The 21,293-nt window shown below is 39.4% G+C and overlaps 1 protein-coding gene across 3 annotated transcripts in view; it reads left to right on the top strand.

The window, feature by feature from the left end:
* The window catches only part of ATP2B2 (ATPase plasma membrane Ca2+ transporting 2), a 748,369-nt gene that overhangs the window by 169,981 nt on the left and 557,095 nt on the right, over positions 1-21,293 (top strand). For all 3 annotated transcript variants that reach the window (XM_048858215.2, XM_048858209.2, XM_048858213.2), the window contains one exon: positions 10,220-10,263. The gene's annotated coding sequence lies outside the window, so the exon portion shown is untranslated. The remainder of the gene's footprint in view (positions 1-10,219; positions 10,264-21,293) is intronic.

Here is a 21,293-nt window from a genome sequence, read left to right as displayed (position 1 = left end):
GGAGCTTGGGCTAAGGGGCTTTTTTAATTGCACTGTAGGCGTCCGGGCATGGGCTGGAGCCTGGGCTCTGGTGCCTTGCAAGGTGGGAGGGTCCTAAAGCTTGGGTTGAAGCCTGAGCCCAAACATCTACACTGCAATTAAACAGACCCTTAGCTCGAACCTGGGAACCTGAGTCAGCTGGCACAGGCCAGCCACGACTTTTAATTGCAGTGTGGACGTACTCTAAAGGCCCCAACTAAGGATCAGAGCTGCATTGTGTTAAACATGGTACCCACCATGTAATAAAGAAATAGTTACTGGCCCAAAAAGCTTTACAATCTAAGACAAAGTAGACTGGATCATCAACCTACTGGACTTTATATTGTACTGTTGTCACCTGCCAACTTATGACAGGCTTTGGCTTTGAACAATCATCAGCGCACACACACTCTGTAATTACTTCTTGTATCATCATAACCAGGCATCTGGAACAAATGCTTTGTAGTTTAAAAACAGGAATGTTGTCACTGACTAAATGAAAAACCAGGACATTTCAAATGTCCTAAAAGTAGTTCTCAAGATACCATATAAACAAGTCAGGACTGCCCAGTAGGACGTGCGGTTTCTATACACTTAATGCTGAGTCTTATTCTAAACAATGTGAAATAACAGTTTTATGATTACCCATTGACTATCATTCCAAAAGTTACCAGTACAACTTACTACCATGTATACAGAGCACTAGTGATAGAAGGTAACTTCTATGGCAGAAAGTAGTAGTTACCCAATGATCTTCAACATCTAAGTAGAGCAGGCAGAACTTCTGTTTTTATTCTCTCATCTCTGCTTATGTTTGTTAAATAAAATGTCAAAACAAACCCACCAAATTTAGTCACAGTAGGGACAGTCTTCCGCAAACTCATTGTCTGGAGAACTAAAAGATCAGTAGAATACCATGAGCCCCCATTATGATGTCAAACTCATCTGTTTTTTCTCAGCCATTGCAAGCAACTGAACGACTGCACCAATAGTTCAAACTCAAGTTTCAGGTGTGTCATCCTATGTCTGAAAACAGGTTGAACAATGACTCTGCCACAGGTAATCTAAAACTGTTGCATTAACAACTGCCAGGGTCTCAAAGAAAACAAGTGGTTAATGTCTGTCCTTCCTTAGATGCACTAGTATCTGAAAAAGTCCTAAAACCAATTGTATGTATGTCTGCCCAAGCTACAGTGGAACTTGCAGTTTTGAGGCCAACAGATTCTGGAATACAGATGTTAAAGGAGCAGAATAATAGAAAGTCTTCCATAGTCTCCTCTGATACAGTGCAGTCTTCCTGGAGGCTGCCTTTAACCTACAAGAGAAGCACATAGTAGATATCTCTAACATACAATTTACCATGAAACATCCTCCACTGTATATTGAAGGGAACTCTGTCTCAGTGGGTGTCATAAATATAAAGGGAAGGGTAAACACCTTTAAAATGCCTCCTGGCCAGAGGAAAAACCCTTTCACCTGTAAAGGGTTAAGAAGCTAGGATAACCTCACTGGCACCTGACCAAAATGACCAATGAGGAGACACGATACTTTCAAAGCTGGAGGGGGGATAGAAACCAAGGTTCTCTCGGTCTGTGTGATGCTTTTGCCAGGAACAAAAAAGGAATGGAGTCTTAGAATTTAGTAAGTAATCTAGTTAGATATGCGTTAGATTCTGTTTTGTTTAAATGGCTGATAAAATAAGCTGTGCTGAATGGAATGTATGTATGTATGGAATGCCACAAGTACTCCATTCCTGTTTTTGTGTGTTTTTGTAACTTAAGGTTTTGCCTAGAGGGATTCTCTATGTTTTGAATCTGATTACCCGGTAAGGTATTTACCCTGATTTTACAGAGGTGATTGTTTTATTTTTTCTTCAATTAAAATTCTTCTTTTAAGAACCTGATTGCTTTTTCATTGTTCTTCAGATCCAAGGGTTTGGGTCTGTGTTCACCTATGCAAATTGGTGAGGATTTTTATCAAGCCTTCCCCAGGAAAGGCGGTGTCGGGTTTGAGGAGGATTTTGGGGGGAAAGACGTGTCCAAGCGGGCTCTTTCCCTGTTATATATTTGTTAGACGCTTGGTGGTGGCAGCAATAAAGTCCAAGGGCAAAAGGTAAACTAGTTTGTACCTTGGGGAAGTTTTAACCTAAGCTGGTAAAAATAAGCTTAGGGGGTTTTCATGCAGGTCCCCACATCTGTACCCTAGAGTTCAGAGTGGGGAAGGATCCTTGACAGTGGGGCACTGTTGTACCTTTTGAAATAACAATCTTTTGGACAATTCAGTACTGGGAAATGGTGTTCTGAAAAATATTTCTGAAGGACCTTGTGATAGCACTGTCCTAAACTCTGAGTCAACATACTCTTAACCCATGGCTTGAGTATCATATAGCCAGTGCAGTACTTGCAACCCTTTTTGTCCTTAAGAACAAGATGAGGAGCCTGGAATTTGATCCTGGATATCATCCTTGTCTCTAATGATGCCTAAACACTAAGGTTATAGGCATAAGTTTTCCTCCTTGAAAGTCCATAGAGGCTTGGGGGTTGGGGCATTTCAGCCAGACTGTGATGTCAAGCTGATCGTTTCCCCCCCTGCATGCACTGTGCTTTCTCAACAGTGCCAGCTCCTATTTTTGGGTCTATCGCCTCTAAGACACAACTGTTCTTCAAAACAACCCCCTTGACTGATCTAATAGAACAAGGAAACTTGGCACTCACCACTTTTCCAATTTGTCACCTGATGAGAGATGACAGTAGATGTACCATAGCCACTGAGAGGCTGTGCAGGCTGTCTTTTTGACATATTGCTCTAACACAGAGGCATTCAGTTTTATTTTGTAATACTATAATTACTAGTACTGAAATCCTGGTTTATCAGAAGGATGAGATGGATTTCAAATTGCAGATAAACTATAATAATCTTTATGTAAAATAAAGCAAATATTAAAAGAGCATTAAAGGTTTATACCCTTATAAAATATAAACAATAAAACCACCTCAAAAAGTACAATTTATTTCTTTCTGGCAGTCGGCCTCCAAGCATCAGTGTTGGTTGCATTGCCTAATGCATTCCCTGGCCTCCAGCTTTCATAACTTCACCACCAGCTTGAATGGCAGAATGCCTAGTTTCTGTGGGATTGCTGATATTGCTACTTTTTGAAGTGGCTGGCAGCTCTGAGGTTGAATAGACAGTCTGCTTCAGAGACCTTTTGTTTTGCTTTGCGACTCACCTGGTCTCAAGTTTGATCCATTCAGTGAGCAATAGTTGGTTCCAAACTTAGGTCTCTCACAGGACCATTCAAAATACAGTAATTCAGCTACCAGCTTGAATCAATTGCTAGCCTATTCTATTAAAGCTATTTCCCCACCCATCATGTGTAGAATTTGCGGATGATAGTGCAATTTGTACAAGAATGGTGTCACAGTTACAGGGTGGGACTGCACCTTAAGTCCCGTTCAGGTTACTCTTGGAGGAATTCTGCACCTAAAAATTCTGCACATAATATTTGAAAATTCTGCATATTTTATTTGTCAAAATAACATAATCATACCAGTTTCAATAACTTTGGTAATTTATTTCAAAATATTTGTCAACATGTCTGTAACAAAAAAGATTCCGGAAATGTTTTTTGACAAATAGATTCCTTATTAGGCCTATTAATATAAAACTTTTGGTGGTAATTCATTTAAACTACAAAACAGAAACCTATTTCTGGCATCACTCAGAAACCATGCAAAGGCTTGGGGGAGTTGGGTAACAGGAGTTGAGGGAGAGAGAAGTAATTTCTGGGAAGGAGCCTGGGAGTGAACCTGCAGGGTTGTTGGGTGGAGGTGGGAGAAGTATGGAACAGGGTTCTTTTGGAGAGGGAGGGATTGTTAGGGAGTTGGGGATTCTCCCTTATACAGACCCTGGCTGACCACAGCCTCCCCCATTCAGTCAGGCATATCTGCCCCTGTTCCCATCTGGCCCTGCACCCCCACTCCCATTCAGCCACTGGCTCAATGTTGTGACCCTACCCTGCAGCCCTGTGTACCTTGCCCTGTCTGTCACCCCCCACCCCCCTGTATATCCCATGCTGCCTCATCTGACCCTGTGGGCAGGGCACTGTGAGGAAGTCAGTGTGACGTTGCACCCCATAATGCTTTATGGGACTATGCTTATGAATGTATATATGACATAACTGGAATTGTTTTATGCTACATATGTCATGTAACATATCTCTGTAAAGGTTATGATCTACTGAATATATTCATCCTATTTGTATGCATGTGTCATTTTTGTACTCAAAGTTATGAATATTGGCTGTGTACTTGCTTGATTTTAAGTAGCCTTCATAAAGCATTTGGTCAGCTTCTTGAGAAAGGAATGTGCAAATTGAGTGCCCAATCAAGAAACACTTAATGAACAATGGCTCTTGGAAGACTGCAATCCACATAAGAAGGCTTCCTGGAGACATTCAAGATAGCATGTGGGCAGTGGCTGCTGCCTGTAAAAACTGAGTCATGCATGGACATGTGACTTGCCCATGTGTCTCCAAAACTTCATCTTGGAGCTGGACTTTGCATAGGAGAGAGGAGGGGGTCTCCACCCACAAGAGAGAGTCTATTTAAGCTCCTGGGAGACCCCTTCATTTTGTCTTCAGCTGGCTCAAGAGAGAGCCTCTCCACCCCCAAGGGATACCTGAAAGAAACTAGGACAAAGGACAGTAACTACAGGGGGTGTGAGTGATTGCTGGACCCAGACTAGAAGAAGCCTAGTCAGTAAAAGAAGCTTACTGGAACATCTCAGAGGGTGAGGTTTCATCTGTAATCACTTTCTTACTGTGTTAGGCATAGGCTTGCATGATTTATTTTATTTTGCTTGGTAATTCGCTTTGTTCTGTCTGTTACTACTTGGAACCACTTAAATCCTATTTTTTGTGTTTAATAAAATCGCTTTTACTTATTAATTAACCCAGAGTATGTATTAATACCGGGGGGGGGGGAGGAACAGCTGTGAATATCTCTCTATCAGTGTTATAGAGGGTGGAAAATTTATGAGTTTATCCTGTATAAACTTTATACAGGGTAAAACAGATTTATTTGGGGTTTGGACTCCATTGGGAGTTGGGCATCTGAGTGTTGGAGACAGGAACGCTTCTTAAGTTGTTTTCAGTTAAGCCTGTAGTTTGTGGGGGACATTGTTCAGACCTGGGCCTGGGTTTGCAGCAGGCTAGCGTGTCTGGCTCAAACCAGGCAGGGCACTGAAGTCCCAAGCTGGCAAGAAAACAGGGGCAGAAGTAATCTCAGCACATCAACTGGCAGTTCCCAAGGGCTTTTCTGTGATCCAACCCATCACAGGCAGCCTCTACCCCCTTCCTCTCTACAGTTATCTGCTTTGGCCCATGAGCCAGCTGCCCTTCCAGCACCACATCAGCCCTGGTGGGTGAAAGGTGTAATTGCAGCTTCCTTTTGCCTCCCTATCACAATCAATTCTGGGGCGGGGGGCAATCTGCAGGGGATGTGAATTTTTGTTTTATCTTTAAAAATTGGCTTTACTTATTATATAGCATCAAGAGTGTGCTAAGCAATTTACAGATAATATGAAGAGAAGGTCATATAGTAATCTAGAGAGAGTAACTGACTAGAATATCTTTATTTGTTGAAAAATGGTAATTTCTTCTACTGTCTGGTATTTAATTTCTGGCTAAGAGCTGATATCAAATTTTGACTGAATGTTCATGTTTACTATGAAGGTTGAACAATGTAGTCAGCATATTTTGATAATGATTCTTTTGTGAACTACAGGCATGTTCATACTTGGACAAAAAGTTGTGTAACTAGAAGACAATCAAATAAAGAAAACAATGGAAAACCCTGGCTATCGGATGCCGGGTTGTGCATATTGAGTAGTGGAAAATACTACAAGTGGAAAGAGCTCTGTCTAGGTGTTGGAATAACACTGTTGTTTGAAGCACACAACTAGGACATTTTAAACAGTTATTAAAGAATATTGCCAGATCTTATCACTGAAGTCATGCATATAAATCAATGATTCTGGCACAGCATATGTGAATGAGGTATTGTTACTAAAAATACACCTACTGAGTGGCATTAATAAAATGCAGTTGGTTAGTGGACAGAAGCATACAATTCTAGCAGTGGGAAGTGTTTTCCGAGATGCAATGCAAAAATATATCGAGGTCTAACTACAGTATTAATTGACTTAAAGTTAATGATGTTTACTTAAGAGAGCATTTTCAAGCAAAGATTGTTAATACATAATATTTTAATGGCGTACTTTTTATTTTATTGTTTAACATTCACAAATGTGGGAAAATATAGGCTGCATAGTATCCTAATTACTGCCAGGCAGTCAAAATATTATGTTAGTTTAGTTGTGATCAGGGTTAGTGTGGTTTGGTACAGTGGAAGAATATGCACAATGCAGTAGATCTAGGAAAGCACTAATATATATATTTCATCATGTGCAGAAATTACATGTTTCTATTGGTACAAAATTACTCTAAAGCTGGAGTAACCAACCCTTGAGGATGCCCCAGGTTAGTTCATGTGGCACAGAACCATCACAGTGTCCTCTACATCATCCTCTTCCCCTGCAGACATTACAAAGGGGTGTCACAACATGTCAGTGCTGCCTGGTCACTGTACCTGCCCTTTTGGATCCATTGGCGGCTGGTGTAAATTATAAGCACTTCTGTCTGCCTTTACACTTTGGAACCAGCCTGCTGCCCAGACAGCTCAAGGTAAGGGGCAGAGAGGTGAAAGCAAAAGGCATGTGTACCTCTTCTCCTCCTACACTGTTCTGGGCACTCCTTGGCCAAAGCTGAGCATCAGAGCACAGATGAAAAAGGGGCATAGTATCAATGCCAGCCATCCTTTTAACTTAATCATTTTTTCATGTCTTCATGCGCCATTCAAAAATCTTCCCTCTCCTCCTGAAAGTAGGCAATTTGTATGCTGAAGCATCTGTCTTCAGAATCTAAGCTTCATAGTGCATGGCTTTGCCAGATTTTTAGGGTTGTGAATAGATGGGGTTTCAAATCAACATCTTTAGAGTTCAGTCTTCAGTTCTTATATCAAACTTTGACTCAGGGAGATGTAAATCCCTTCCCTCATCAAAAATATTCTTAAAATCAATACCCTTTGTTCTCCATAGCAAGCTATTAAATCACCATTATGTACATAATTATTCATGTTTTCTGCCAAATGCTATTAGGCATTTACAGGCATTCTGAACTTCTATTTCAATAAAGGTTTAAACAATTTAAGGGAACAACTGAAGCTCGACGATTGTGATAGAAAAACTAGTTTCATAGAAAATTTGCTATCATGAGTGATTAGGTTTCTTAGATCAATCACTTCTATAGGGAATTTTATAGCAATATGTAATAATTCTAACAACTGTAATTTTCCAGAACACAAGAAATAGCAGATGGCAGCCTGAAGACTTACTGAACTGTTAGTCTTGGCTAATCCTTTGAACCAAAGTAACATGTTTTAAAACTAATACTGATAATTTTGTGAGGTGTAGATCTACAAGCATGGGCTGCGGTCTCATCAGATCTCTCAATTTTTAGTGGTATTGGGTCTTTCATCTAATTGCTTTGATTCTATAAAGAGTGTTTAGGTATTTATCTGGTCCTTATCACTAGTATTTGAGCACCTGTCCAGCATTTTTTGGACTTATATTAGGTTTGTCAATTTAATTGCAGTTAACTCAAGCAATTAACTAAAAAAAAATTAATCAAATTAAAAAAATTAATCACAATTAATTGTAGTTTTAATCACACTGTTAAACAATAGAATACCAATTGACATGTATTAAATAAGTGATATTAATTACAATTAATTTTTAATCACTTGGCAGCCCTAATTTATACACACAACCAGTGGCAGATTAGCCACTGAGCCAATGGGGCCCCTACCAGGGGGCCTTGGAGAAATGGGTACCCCACATCCTGACCCAGCTCCCTGGCAGAAGTGGCCAGGCCGGGGGGCGGGGCAAGCCCTCTGTGCCCTGACCCCATTTCCCTGGCAGGAGCCCCAGGGGGCGGACTGCAGCGGAAGGGGAGGGGAGAGGGGACCCACTTCCTCTGGCACAGGGCCCAACAAATCCATAATCCACCTCTGCTTGATAAAACATCCTTGTAAGATATGGGGGAGTATTTTACAGATGGAGAACTGACAAAGAGATTAAGTGGTTTACACAAAATCACACAGAAAATCTGTGATAGTCCGCAAATACACCCACATGTCCCTATCCTATGACTTGACCACAAGACAATCCTTCCTCTCTTAGATAAGGACAAGGACTTTGTTTTCACATTCTGTAAAGTGGTAATCACAATTGTGGTATTATACAATATAATCATCAGTACATCTCCCTGAAAACTGAGGGTTTTTCACTGTAGTATATTTTCTGGGATTTTGTCCAGTCAAGCTTTAAGAGACAAATATGATGGTGGTTCCATATATTGCTTTGGGGAGTTCATTCCACAGAATAATACATCTCAATGTTTGAGAAGTCTGATGTTCAGTCCATTTTTCCCTAGTTTCCTCCATCCATCACACTAAATTTCTTTCCTTCCTTGGTGTTAAGACCCTTCACATATTTGTAGACCAATGTCATATCTGTGAGTGACTAATTGCTTAGCCACTGTATACTTTTAAATTGTTAATCCTTCCTTGTAAATCGGTTCTCCCAGCACCATTATTGGTTTTGGTCTTCTCAGAATCTACTTGTAACTTGCCTATTTGTCTATAATGTGTTGCCTAGAATAGAATATTCCAGGTATTGGTTGCATTGAAGTTACGGAGAGAATAACTGTACTACCTCTGTAATTTCTATGCAGCCCAAAGTTGCATAGCTTTTTGTTTCCAGTCATACTTACATCCCTCTGGGATGGGAAACTTCCAAGGGAAAGACAGGAAGTGGTGTTGAAGATTCAATGTTGGCATCTTTACTACTTAGTCACTGGTGAAACTATACCCTGACAAGGCATTAGGAACTTGGAAAACCTGTACTGCTGGCAATGCCCTCTTTCGGATGGCATGTAAAATAGAGATCCTGACCACTTGTGGTAATTAGATCCCATGCCACTTCTAGAATTGTGATAGCCTTGGTCTTGTAACCAAATTCTAATTTGGCTAATTACATATTGCCTTCCTAAATTAACCCTGATGTTTAAATTGGATATGTTGTTAGTTTTTAATTCCTGGCCTAAACGGATGTGCGGGGTTCAAACAGTGAATAGTAAATAGTAGATTACACCCAAGAAGGGTTTGCATTTTGGTTGTAAATAAAGTAATTAATCAATTTTGTGAACCTGATTTATATTTCTGAAGTGTTTTTGGACTGTAGGAGAGAAGTTGATAAAGATGAAGTTATTTTATTCATTATGCCAAGATTTCTGAGATTGTCAGATGGTTGTCACTGGTATGTAGCAGTGCATAAACTTGTACCAAAATATTCAGAATGGCTAATGTTAAGATGTTAGGTTTAATAAGACCATTTATGCTACTCAAATGTTATCCTGACAAATATTAATATGAATTTTGTCCTCATTTATTTAAAATACTTAATCACCTCTAAGAGGTGTTGAAATAGATACTAACTAAAGATTTTGTGAATTCAAAGTGTCAAATCTGGAAACTGTTTATCTTTGGGATTTCTCTTGATAGCAATTCCTAGAAGAGCTCTTTTTTCATCTTCTCCAAAAGCCATTGTGATCTATTACTCTGAATAATGTGCATATTTATTTATTAGCCCTTTTTGATTCAGTATATTTGTTTCTGAGTAAAACTGAGTGTCTGCTTATTTCTAGGCTCATTTTAATACTTTTAACTCTGCACTTTACCAGAGAGCAATTATGAATTACAACATATTATTAACAAAATGGATCCACATTTCTAAATGTTTTGATTTTGGCAGTTGTTATAACTACATAGTTTTTCGCACTATAGTTATACAGAAATTAGTGTTAGTTTTTTTCAGACTCACTTTCAGATTTGTGGAGTAGGAAAATAATAATAAAAACATGTTTTGTTTTATTCCATAACTACTAGAATAATGAAAACCAAGTAAAGCTGGGCATTCTTAACTGGCTGGGCTGGATTTCCTTGAGTCTTAAATTCAATCTGCTTAATCAATAATTTGCATCTCCAAAGATTAAGACTCGTTCTTCAATTTTTTTTTCATTTAGTGCCTGCACACTGTTGCATGAGATCCAGACCAGACATATTCAAGGTAAGTCTTTCATTTCCTCAGTTTTAGTTATTTGTGATACAATCATATGCATTTGTTACGCTGACACAGTTCTAATTTGTCAGTGTGTCATTTTAAACCACCCAGGAAACGTACTGAGAAATGCTTTTCCAGATTAATCCACCCAATTAAAGCCATGTTTCTAGTTTAGTACAGTAAAACCACTACAATGTCCAATGTAGCATCACTTTTTGAATATCCTGTTGAGAATGCTTATCTGTTTGATACTGAGATCAGAGGTTTTTTTACCTTTTTTGGTCTCATTTTAATTTTACTTTTTTTTTTTTTAAATGAAATGTGCTGGATTGCCAGCTTTGTGGACTGAAGCCTTTTTATTCAGGCAGCAAACTTATGGGCAGTGGCATGCATGCACTTACTTATTGGATCAGGGACCATCTCTTTTTTGTTTTTTGTTTCCTCCCGCCCCACAGTGCCTATCCGAATAGGACCCGCATCCATGACTGAGGCCCCTGAGGTACTGTAATACCAGTAACAACAACAAGCACTGCAAGTTGCCCCACCAGTGTGTCTCTACCTTGTGCAGGGACCATTTGTAGAAGGCACGTGATTCTTTAGGTCAGTCTCCATGGCTGTTTAGTCGTTGGATCCTCTGATCAGAAAACCAACAAGGTGTTTAGTAAAGTAGAGGCTTGTCCAATAGAAATACTCAGAGACCATCAACTCATTTCTACAGGCAACAAAACAAAAATTAAACTAACTACTTTTTCATCATCAACCTAGGCTTCATTGATAGTGAAAGGTTTTGTATCTTGGAACGAATCCCTGAGTCTGATTGTAACATACTGACATAATATTTACACTGAATGGTTTCCGGTGTATGTCCTGTACATACAGTACACGCAAATTGTTTTTTCTTGGCATATATGATGGGCAAAGGCACTTACTTATACATCCACAACTATGAATTTCTCCCCTACCATCTCCTACTTTCTATTATGAATAGATTAAATCCTCCCTCTCTCTCTCCTTTTTTTTTTGAACCCCTTGGTAATGAGTTTACTCTTGTCAGCCAGGGATAGTCACATAAACTATGTTAGTCAAAGACCTCTATCTCTTAGGCTCAGGAGCAGTAAACAGCTTTCCCTGGTTGATGGGATTAGAGTTGTCAGGGAAGAGTCTAAGGTTTTAGAACCATGATCTTTTAATCTTCTTTGGTTCACTTAAATTAACTCAGCCACTGAAAATCCAAGCCCTCATTAGGCTGTCTAGGTAATCAATGGGCATGTTCACTGAAGTTCCCTGATGTCATTTCCAAGTGCCACTTACTATACTAAAGATAGGAGAAAGTTCCATAGGCAAACCAAATTTCTCGGTTTCCCAGGTTTGTCTTTTGTATTTTTTTTTCTAATTCTAGAAATGGTAGGCCTGTTTCAGACTATCTGAACAACCTGTATTCTCCTGTACCACTGATGATATTGGGAGGGGGTAGAAGGGACTCTTTCTTCTAAAATTCTGGCAAGATGCACCTGGCTATTGGAAGGTGCATGAGCAATTCTGTATTATTCCACAATAGATGTAATTTATCTCGGAGCCCGACAAACACAATAAATGGATCTGTCAGTAATTTCAATTTTAAAATACTGACCATCACCACCAAATATGACTGATGGTTCTGTTCATTTCAGACTCTATCCCAGCTGCTATCCAATGCAAGCTTTATAGATTTTATTTAAAAAGGAGTCACTGGAATAGCAGAGCCATTGAATTTTTATGTCAACTGCTGAGGCTTGTCTGGAGCAGGCCCCAAGCGTGAAATTCCTTATTTGAAATAGTTTTGCACAGGGCACAAGAAAATAGTTGCAATCTCCAAATTTTCTTCACTTTATTAATGCAGATTATTATTATGGGTTCAGGCAAGTGAGCTGATTCCTTTGTGTCATTATATCAGGGTTGGAGTACAAAACCGAATAAACTAGACTATTACTCTGAAACTCAAGGGATAATGCATTTCATGCTGCCAATTTGTCTGCAGTGGGTTTGAAAGGAAGAAAAATTATAATTAAAACAATAAATATTAGGAAAAAATACTTTATTGCTCAAAGGCATTTTCAGTCTTGAGAACGGGATTTCTGCACAGTCAGATCACAGTGACTATAACTACTTGCTTCACATTTCATTTAATAAAATAAGAAAGATACCCAATATCTGAGGCTTAGACCAGTTGAGCTACTGGTATTCAACAACAGATAACTAAAACTAAGTGGCAACTTTTAGCTGAGTGAGTGAGTGAGACGGGACATGGATAGCTCAGTGGTTTGAGCATTGGCCTGCTAAACTCAGGATTATGAGTTCAATCCTTAAGGGGGCCATTTAGGGATTTGGGGCAAAAACTGGGGATTTGCCCTGCTTTGAGCAGGGGGTTAGACGAGATGACCTCCTCAGGTCCCTTCCAAGACTGATATTCTATGATACATTTACAGCACACTGCAACTTGTTCAGTGGATTCACAAGCCTGAATGGGTTGTTACATCAAGTATAAGTTATTGGTGAATAGAAACCTATACCTGTAAATATATTGATATTTTTTCATATCTTTTAAAATAGGTCCAATATGTCTTTTAAAAAATAAATAACTTAATCTGTTGACATGGCTCTAAAAAGAATGAGAGTATTAACTGGCATTTTGAAATTCTAATTTACTTTCAGATATTCATTGTTCTGCAAGCTGAGCCCAGCATCATTACTCACTTTTTGAAGTATGACTTATCTGATTAATGCGGTTTGGAGATTGCTATTATTTTGTGTCATTTGTCTCCTTTTTATCTTATGTAATGCAATTTCAATAAGAGATACCCTTGAAGAGTTGACTGCAATTTATGTTACTGAGTTAGAGACACAATAAAACATAAGAGAGTGGAAGAGGGATACATTAGGTTTATCTACTGATATGATCCTGGGGATCATTGTCCTCATGACTTGCCTCTACACTAGAAATGCTTCATGTGGCCCAATGCATTTTTATAATTAACTTTTTCTGAAGTATGTATGTGAATAAAAATTTTATAAAAAGAACAGGAGTACTTGTGGCACCTTAGAGACTAACAAATTTATTAGAGCATAAACTTTCGTAGGCTACAGCCCACTTCATCGGATGCATAGAATGGAATATATAGTAAGAAGATATATATCTATATATATATATCTTGGAAGTTGCCATACAAACTGTAAGAGGCTAATTAATTAAGATGAGCTATTGTCAGCAGGAGAAAAAAACTTTTGTAGTGATAACCAAGATGGCCCATTTAGACCATTGACAAGAAGGTGAGAGGATACTTAACATAGAGAAATATGTGTAAAGACCCAGTCTCTATTCAAACCGAAGTTAATGGTATCTAGTTATCTATCTAGTTATCTAGATACCATTAACTTGGGTTTGAATAGAGACTGGGAGTGGCTGGGTCATTACACATATTGAATTTATTTCCCTATGTTAAGTATCCTCAAACCTTCTTGCCCAGGGTCTAAATGAGCCATCCTGATTATCACTACAAAAGTTTTTTTTTCTCCTGCTGATAATAGCTCATCTTAATTAATTTGTATGGCAACTTCCACCTTCTCTGTATGTGTGTGTGTGTATATATATCTTCTATGCATCCAATGAAGTGGGCTGTAGCTCACGAAAGCTTATGCTCTAATAAATTTGTTAGTCTCTAAGGTGCCACAAGTACTCCTGTTCTTTTTGTGGATACAGACTAACATGGCTGCTACTCTGAAACCTAAGAATTATATAGTTTTTCTAGAGACAGGGTTTTTTATGCAGGTCCAATGAAAGCAGTTGACAGCACACAAAATCAGACACATAGGGTAACTAATCTGATGTACCTTGACTTTTCAAATTCTCTCTTTGTTTTATATTCTTCAAAGGAACACAACTGTATGAGTTCCATGTTTCTGCTTATAAGAGGCATTTCACAAACTCTTCTCCACTCATGGTGGAAGAAATGAAAATGGAGTTGAGAGGTTGCAACCTCTTATTGAGGAACTATGGAGAGAGAGAGAATGGGGACGATAAAAGAAATGTATCTGAGAGAAGTTATGTCCTCAAGCAGACTCATCACCAGACAAAACAGACATTTGTGTGTAGAGCTGACTGAACTTTTCATGTTTTAAATGAAAAATGGCCTTTAAAAACCATTAATAGAATTTTAAAAAAGTTTTATGTTTCAGTGACACCTCCCCAACCCTTGAAATCCAAAGTTTTGGCATTCTTGCTTCCCTCTTCTTTTTCCCTCTTTTGTCATGGTGGGGGCTGGGAGTGGAAAAGGAGAAATGAGAGAGACTAAAAACAAGTCAAAAAATGTGAAACAGAGTTAATATTTTTCATCTAGCTCTATTTGTTTAAATACAGTGCCTGAAGCTGTTTATGGACTCCCATTTCTGTCCCTATAAATGGCATCATTATAATTTAGACTTAGCACGATGAAAATCCTTTACTGATATCAAAACAAATTAAACTGGGGAGCTTGTGGGATACTTCTCCATAGATTTTGTTTTTGTTTTTTTGTTAAACACCAATACAGACCTCTGAATTTCAGAACTTTTCCAAATAGTGATCTATTTAGAGGAGAACAGGTAGATCTGGGGACTCCAAGCTGGAAACCCTCCTCTCCTGTCAGGAACTGATGATTCACCTGCCAGCAGAAAGTCTGCGGGCCCAAGAAACCTCATATTCAGGCACCAGAACCTAAGTGCTTTCACTTCAGATTTTCATGTTCTCATTTTACCAGCCAAAGAGGAAGGGAAAAATTTGAGAGAGCAGGGCTTCTCCCATTCAGGGACAGGCAGCTTGTCCTTTGATTTTAGCAGCAGCAGAGGAGCTGAGCTTTCTCTTGGTTTAACTTCTGCAACCCACAACAAAATAAGGTAAATTTTCATACATAGTTGACCACCCTTTTCTGGACTGCACAATAGAAAGTATAATTGGCATTATATGTTTATTTACTTTCCTCCCTAAAAAAACCTCCATAGTGGCACAAGGCCTTGAAAATATACCTTAGGTCTTTGTAAAACTTGCAGGGTTACCCATGGTCACATCAAAACTAATAGCAAAGTCTGCAGAACAGCAAAATTTAAAAGTCCAGACTCTACACATAGATACTAGTGATGACTTGTTTCCTTTCTCACGTATAATATGCATGCATGTGCTGGTTTTTGGTTTTTTTTAAGACTTCCCAAATTCTCAGCTGGTGTTCACTGGCATAATAACTCCATTGACTTTAATGGAGTAAGACAGTTTATAGCAGTTGAGGATTTGGCCTGGTATTTATAGAAAATCTTTAAATCTAAAATAAGGAATACCAAGTTACTTAACTAGTGGCTCCTACTTACACCCAACAAAAGTTAACCCTTTCCATAGCTATTCAAAAACTGTCTGATATGCCATCCTATTATTGCATATGGTGTTTGGAGAGAAACTTTTTGGTGATGAGCAGGTAATAGGAATTAAAGTAGAAATCTAGAAAGTTTAATTGTTCTTCACTCTGAGTCAAACTTGGAGCACTGTATTCAGAATTCATTTGACCTCTTGATTGCACTGGACAAAACAAGGTTGTTGAAAGTGTTTTAATAATAATAATAATAATAATTAATTTAAAAAAGTTTGTGTGGCTTGATTTTGGCTCAAAGATGACTGTCAACTATAATACGATGTTGCTGGTGTTACATTTAGTGTATTTTGTAAAGAGATTTGAATGCATGACAGAGGCAAAGACTGTTACTGGAGCTAGTGAAAGAGACAGTCAAAGGGCATAACAGAACATGACATATTCAAACAGATTTTGATATAAATTCCTGTATTTCATTATCCTGTATTGCTGAAACGGATGAATGAGTTATTGGCCCATTGCAGAATTACTATAAATTTTTATTGCAAAAATGGCTACCTGTAAAAGTACTGAGTCAAAGATTCTGGGCCATATGGTCCCCGCCCCCTGCCTTGGTTTACAGAGTGCAGAGGGGACCTTAACATCCCGAGCAGGGATGAGGGAGATACACTGCTCTCCATCTGTTCATGTGGTGGGTACCACCCTTTCCCCAACAGCATAAATGTAATTTTCTCCTGTGGTTTCTATATACAATGCAATTGCACTCCACACAGCCGAGAGGTACGGGCCCGCAGTGTCAAGGGAAGACCTGTTCCATGCATCATGTTCCTTGTGATCTTCTGTTACATGGGAAATTGTATGGCTACATTCAGTTTAAAGACAGATTAACCTATTTGTAAAAACAAAAGTATTTCTCTCTATCTTAAATGTATTTGTTTGGTTGTGTTCTGCTTTTTTTTGAAAAGAATTGGGAGAACTCTGCCTTGTGCTTCAGCAAGAAGGGGAGTATTCTATGATGATAATAATCCATATTTAATTAGACCCAAGATCCCAGTTAAATATTCATGAGATATTCACTGTCTACAAATGTTCTTGAGAAGTAAGTTTTGTGTGAATGTAAATACTGTGAAAATGAATTCCATTTCTATTCTAATGAATGTTCATAAATACATATTCAGTATTATTCACCTGGACCCTTAGCCCGTAAATGATTGCCAAATGGCCCAACTGTCACATTTTTGGCTTTCTACATGATAGGCTTTGTCCACACTGGGTCTATAATATGTCAGTGGCCAAATCCCACTGCGGCTGCACTGAAGCAAGTGGCTAGTACAGGCAGGCAGAACTGTCAGAATGCATGATTTGCACCAGTGCTGTATAACTTTTCTTGAAACTAGCGTTGACTGCTTGATACATGTCTTGTAGCATAGTTGCCTGTCTACTCTAGAAGTTTGCATCAGCACAGCTATACTGATGGCTGTGAATAGGGCAAGTTCCAGAATATACAAGGCCTATTGGTGTATCTTTTCTGGTCTCCTATTCATTTTTTTTCCTTGCTGAACTATAACACTGACTGATTTAACTCCCATAAAGTCTTTGGTTACTGTTACTGTTCTGGGCTGAGGATAAAACTGTCTTTTCAATGTACTGCTCTCTGCTGTATATACAGTGGGCTGGCTGAACATGCAATGTAATTCAAACAATAACTTGACATTTATCAGTGTAAGTATTTAATAGGGAGCTGTTCAGAAATGTCATATTAAGGTGTCATCACAATTAGTCATAGGGATGTTACAAAAATGACAGTTAACTAGTTTACTGTTAACTGACAGTAAAGAAGTTTGTCTAAAACTGCTAAGAGCCACCCTTAGCTGAACAATATGTTCTGCAATTGGCTACCTTGAAATAAAATATGAACATAGTTTTTAGCCATGAATAAAATACATATTTTTACAATGATAGTATTTTATCAAACTGTAAAAAGCCTTCTAAACTTTGCATTCTGTAAGTAAGACTAATTGCATGTACTGGATAACTCAAATTTAGATGTGATGGGGTTCTCTTGGATTTAATTCTATATTTGTTTAGTTAGGACTAGATTTGGTAGTCTGCATCTGACCAGAATAAAGGACAGCACATTGTTGTGCTGACCCTGAAGCTGACTGGAGGGAAACGGGGTCTCTCCATGGCTACAAGGAGCAAATAGACTATGCTGGGTCTACACCCAGCACAACATATGCTCCTGATGTGCTGGTGTAGCTCTGTTGCCAGGCTCTCTCTGTTGGTGTTTGTGGGTGTATGCTAGGACTCCCAACCCCTTAGAGATACTGTGGAGTCTGCTGCCCTTTTAGTGCTGAAAGTGATGCACAGGAGTATTGTGCTATTGTGCAGTGCAGGCCATAATCTGGCCCTTGATATAATGAAGCCGCACAGGCACCAAAAAGACAACCTGCGCAGTTACCAAAAGGAATGTATCACTGTTGTTTGTATAGAGACATTCTGCAATGATATCATTTGTTAAAACCTTTTCAGGCTCAAGGCCAGAGTCCTTACTTGTGACTAACTTAATTCCCCCTGACTGACTGAATTTTTTTCAAATAATAAAGATCTGTATAATGATAAATATGTTTATATATTTTAAGAAAAACAGAAATACTTCTGATTTTGCCATCAAGTTAACTTGCCTTTAACTTGTCTGTAGCAACTAGCAGCTGAGAGTGAGTGGAAGGGTACCCCTTACATCAGTGATTTTCTTAGTTATATGCAAAGTTCTCAGCACTGAAGAAAAATCAGATTCTTGGTGTCATGACCACAGATCTCGAACTCAATTTCACAGGAGTGGCCATGCTCCAACTCTCCAGTTGGCAGCCTGCTCATGTTTGCTTGCTTACCTGGGACCCATGAAGCCCAGCTCCAGTTTGAGGCTCCACCTCTGAGGTCCTAGTGGCAGACTCTTGGAGCATCTGATTGTCCCACTGTCCCCACTTAAGCCAGCTGTAGGAACAGGAAGCTGTCTGAACAACTGGGCTGCATCCTGTTCTGGATTGTGTGCCTTGTGCTTCCTGCTCCTAGGCTTTGATTTCCTGGCATCCTGACCTGGCGTGACTCCCAGCATCTGATTTGTGGTTCTGATCTACGGTTTGTCTCCTGTGTCTGACTGTCACTGGTATCTTGACCCAGTTGACTCCTGATTCCGGTCTTGTGGCTGTGGGCTCTGGTTCCGGTTACTAGGTGTGGCTGCCCACAACTCAGCTGTGACACTTGGTTTCATAAAGTGAAGCTGGTTTGGTTTTCAGCTAGAAACTTCTGCCTTTTACCTGAGAAAAAGAGAGGATTCTCACTGTAAAATTGTGCTTTGTAGGCAACAAACTGCTTTTCCTCCTGTGCTAGAGTGATATGTCACTATAAACATAACCAGTAGCTTGCAAGTTTGGACGAGACCAAATTACCATGATGTTGATTGTGGAATAGCTGCTGTATTACTGCTCGTTGCCTAGGAAGATCATGCACATCTAATGCTGTGGTTACCATTGCCACAATTCTGAGATAATTGAACCTCTGACCCCTCTGTCATCTGCTGCAGGATGGCCCCTTAGTCCTCAGACTTCCGGTTGTCACCTCTCTACAGGAAGATCCCTCTCCCTCTCGACTGGGGATTTAGGTTTGCACTTCCCGTGAAAATCACTGTGATTATCCCAGCAGGTCTGATCTTACCTCAGCAGCTGCAGCTTGTCTCTCTTTCTCCAGGGACAGTGGCTGTGGATTTACCAGTGACCAGGCAGCCTGCACAAACCAAAGTACATTTATTTCAGGAGAAGCAGCATTACAGCAAAAATGTCATAAAACAATGAAAGGTCTAAATGCATATTAAGCTTACCAGAAGTCACCCATCTTCTCTACTTGGTTGTCTGGTACATGTCAACGTCCTCTTTAACCCTTCCAGCAGAGTTGGCCGTTTTGGTAAAAGGTTCATGTCAGTTTGCAGATGAAGAACCTCCTTATTCAATTTAAGCTCAGTCTTTATACTAAAAGCCACTCTTTGTCCCCCTGGCCTCTGGTTCCAATTATTTGGTCTGACCTCGTATATGCAAAAATCTCAGGTGAGTGGTACCTTTTGGAATTGTTTACCTGTTCCAGAATTTGCAGTAATCACCTCTCACAGATTATAACTCCCTGGGGGAAGTTTGATAAACAATTTCTGGCTCACAAAGATGGAGATAACATTTATAAAGTTGTTAGAATGGTCTGATATGCCTGTGTTCATCATATCCGCACCTTGTGTCCCTGAAAAATTGACTCTCCCTGTTTTCAGGAGCATCTCTGTCAGTCTTACAAAAAACATGAATTGTCCCAATTTTCATAATCCTTGCAGATTCTGGTACTGCAAGATGCCCCTCTCCCCACAGCCAAATGGGCTGGTGAAGCTGAAATGGGCTGGCTATGCATACCCATATTTCAGGGCCAGCCCTCTCAATAGGTCTGTCACGTGATGCCATCCTGTCCTACCTTCTCCCAAGATGTCTCACTGAATCCTTTCTGTGCTCTCATTCTCCCCCCTGCCCCATCACTTCTACAGTTAGGCTATGAGAAGGACACGAGTAACTGAGCTGAGGAGGCAGGGGTGCTGGAACAGTTTGTATAGTGGGGGTGCTGGGAGCCATTGAACCAAACTATAAACCCTGTGTATGATGGGAACCAGTTCAAGTTAGTGGGTGCGGTAGCCCCCTGAGTACTCCTAGTTCCAGCACATACATGAGGAGGGAGAGTTAAGAGCGGGCACTTTTTTCTCCTCCCAATCTGCAAAAATCCTGCTGTGTAAAGTTACTTGACTGTTCTCTAAATCTCCTGCATGTCCAGACTGTGCAAACAGGTGTGTTCTGCTTTGACAATCTTATCCCATTACCTAACTAATAATAGAAATACTTAAATTTAAAGTAATTTCCCTTCTTCTGTTGCTGCTATAGGAGAATGCTCTCTGAGGTTTCTGCCTGTGAGATGAAAGCTTACTTTTTTGCAGCATAGGTTTTTTTTTAATGACTTTCTGTGCTCGTCTATACTTGGATTTGCACACACTGGCTGCTCTGCTACTGTTTGAATGTATCCAAATACAATTCCAGGTGGTCATTGGTTGCATTAAGTACAATATTTACTTCTTGACTGATAAAATATTGAAGGGAATGGGTTAATGCGGAAGCAGATTTGACAGAGACTCAAATGTGAGCAATGAGATAATGAAGGCTTCAGCGCCACTGTAGAAGTGACTGAAAGCCTATCTGGTATTGCATGTTTTTAAATATTTAAGTACATTATTTGATGAGAAAATATGGGTATTTCATATGGTATACTTTGAACTTGATGTTCATTACTCATGCAGTAAGTCAGTACTCTAGTGATTTAAATGCTTGGCTCTATCCATTTGCTGTGCATTATGCTACATTTCTTTAGGATCCATGGAAAAGCGTCTAGACATTGATCAATGGGCACTAGATCTGAGAATTACCATTCATGCAACTTTACTTAAAACTGACATCACTTAATTATGAATCCTGTTTCTCAGCTGTTATGCAATTTTGGCCATAAAAAGCACTCAGCAGTGAAACCTGGAACAAAAGTTGTTGGCCTGGGGAAGAAAATATTCCTTTTTACAAAATTCTGATGGGTATTTTC

The sequence above is a fragment of the Caretta caretta genome, chromosome 7 (genome assembly GCF_965140235.1).
Source record: "Caretta caretta isolate rCarCar2 chromosome 7, rCarCar1.hap1, whole genome shotgun sequence".
Lineage (NCBI taxonomy): Eukaryota > Metazoa > Chordata > Testudines > Cheloniidae > Caretta > Caretta caretta.
The sequence above is the reverse complement of the archived record's forward strand: the minus strand, read 5'-3'. Positions and strand labels throughout refer to the sequence as shown.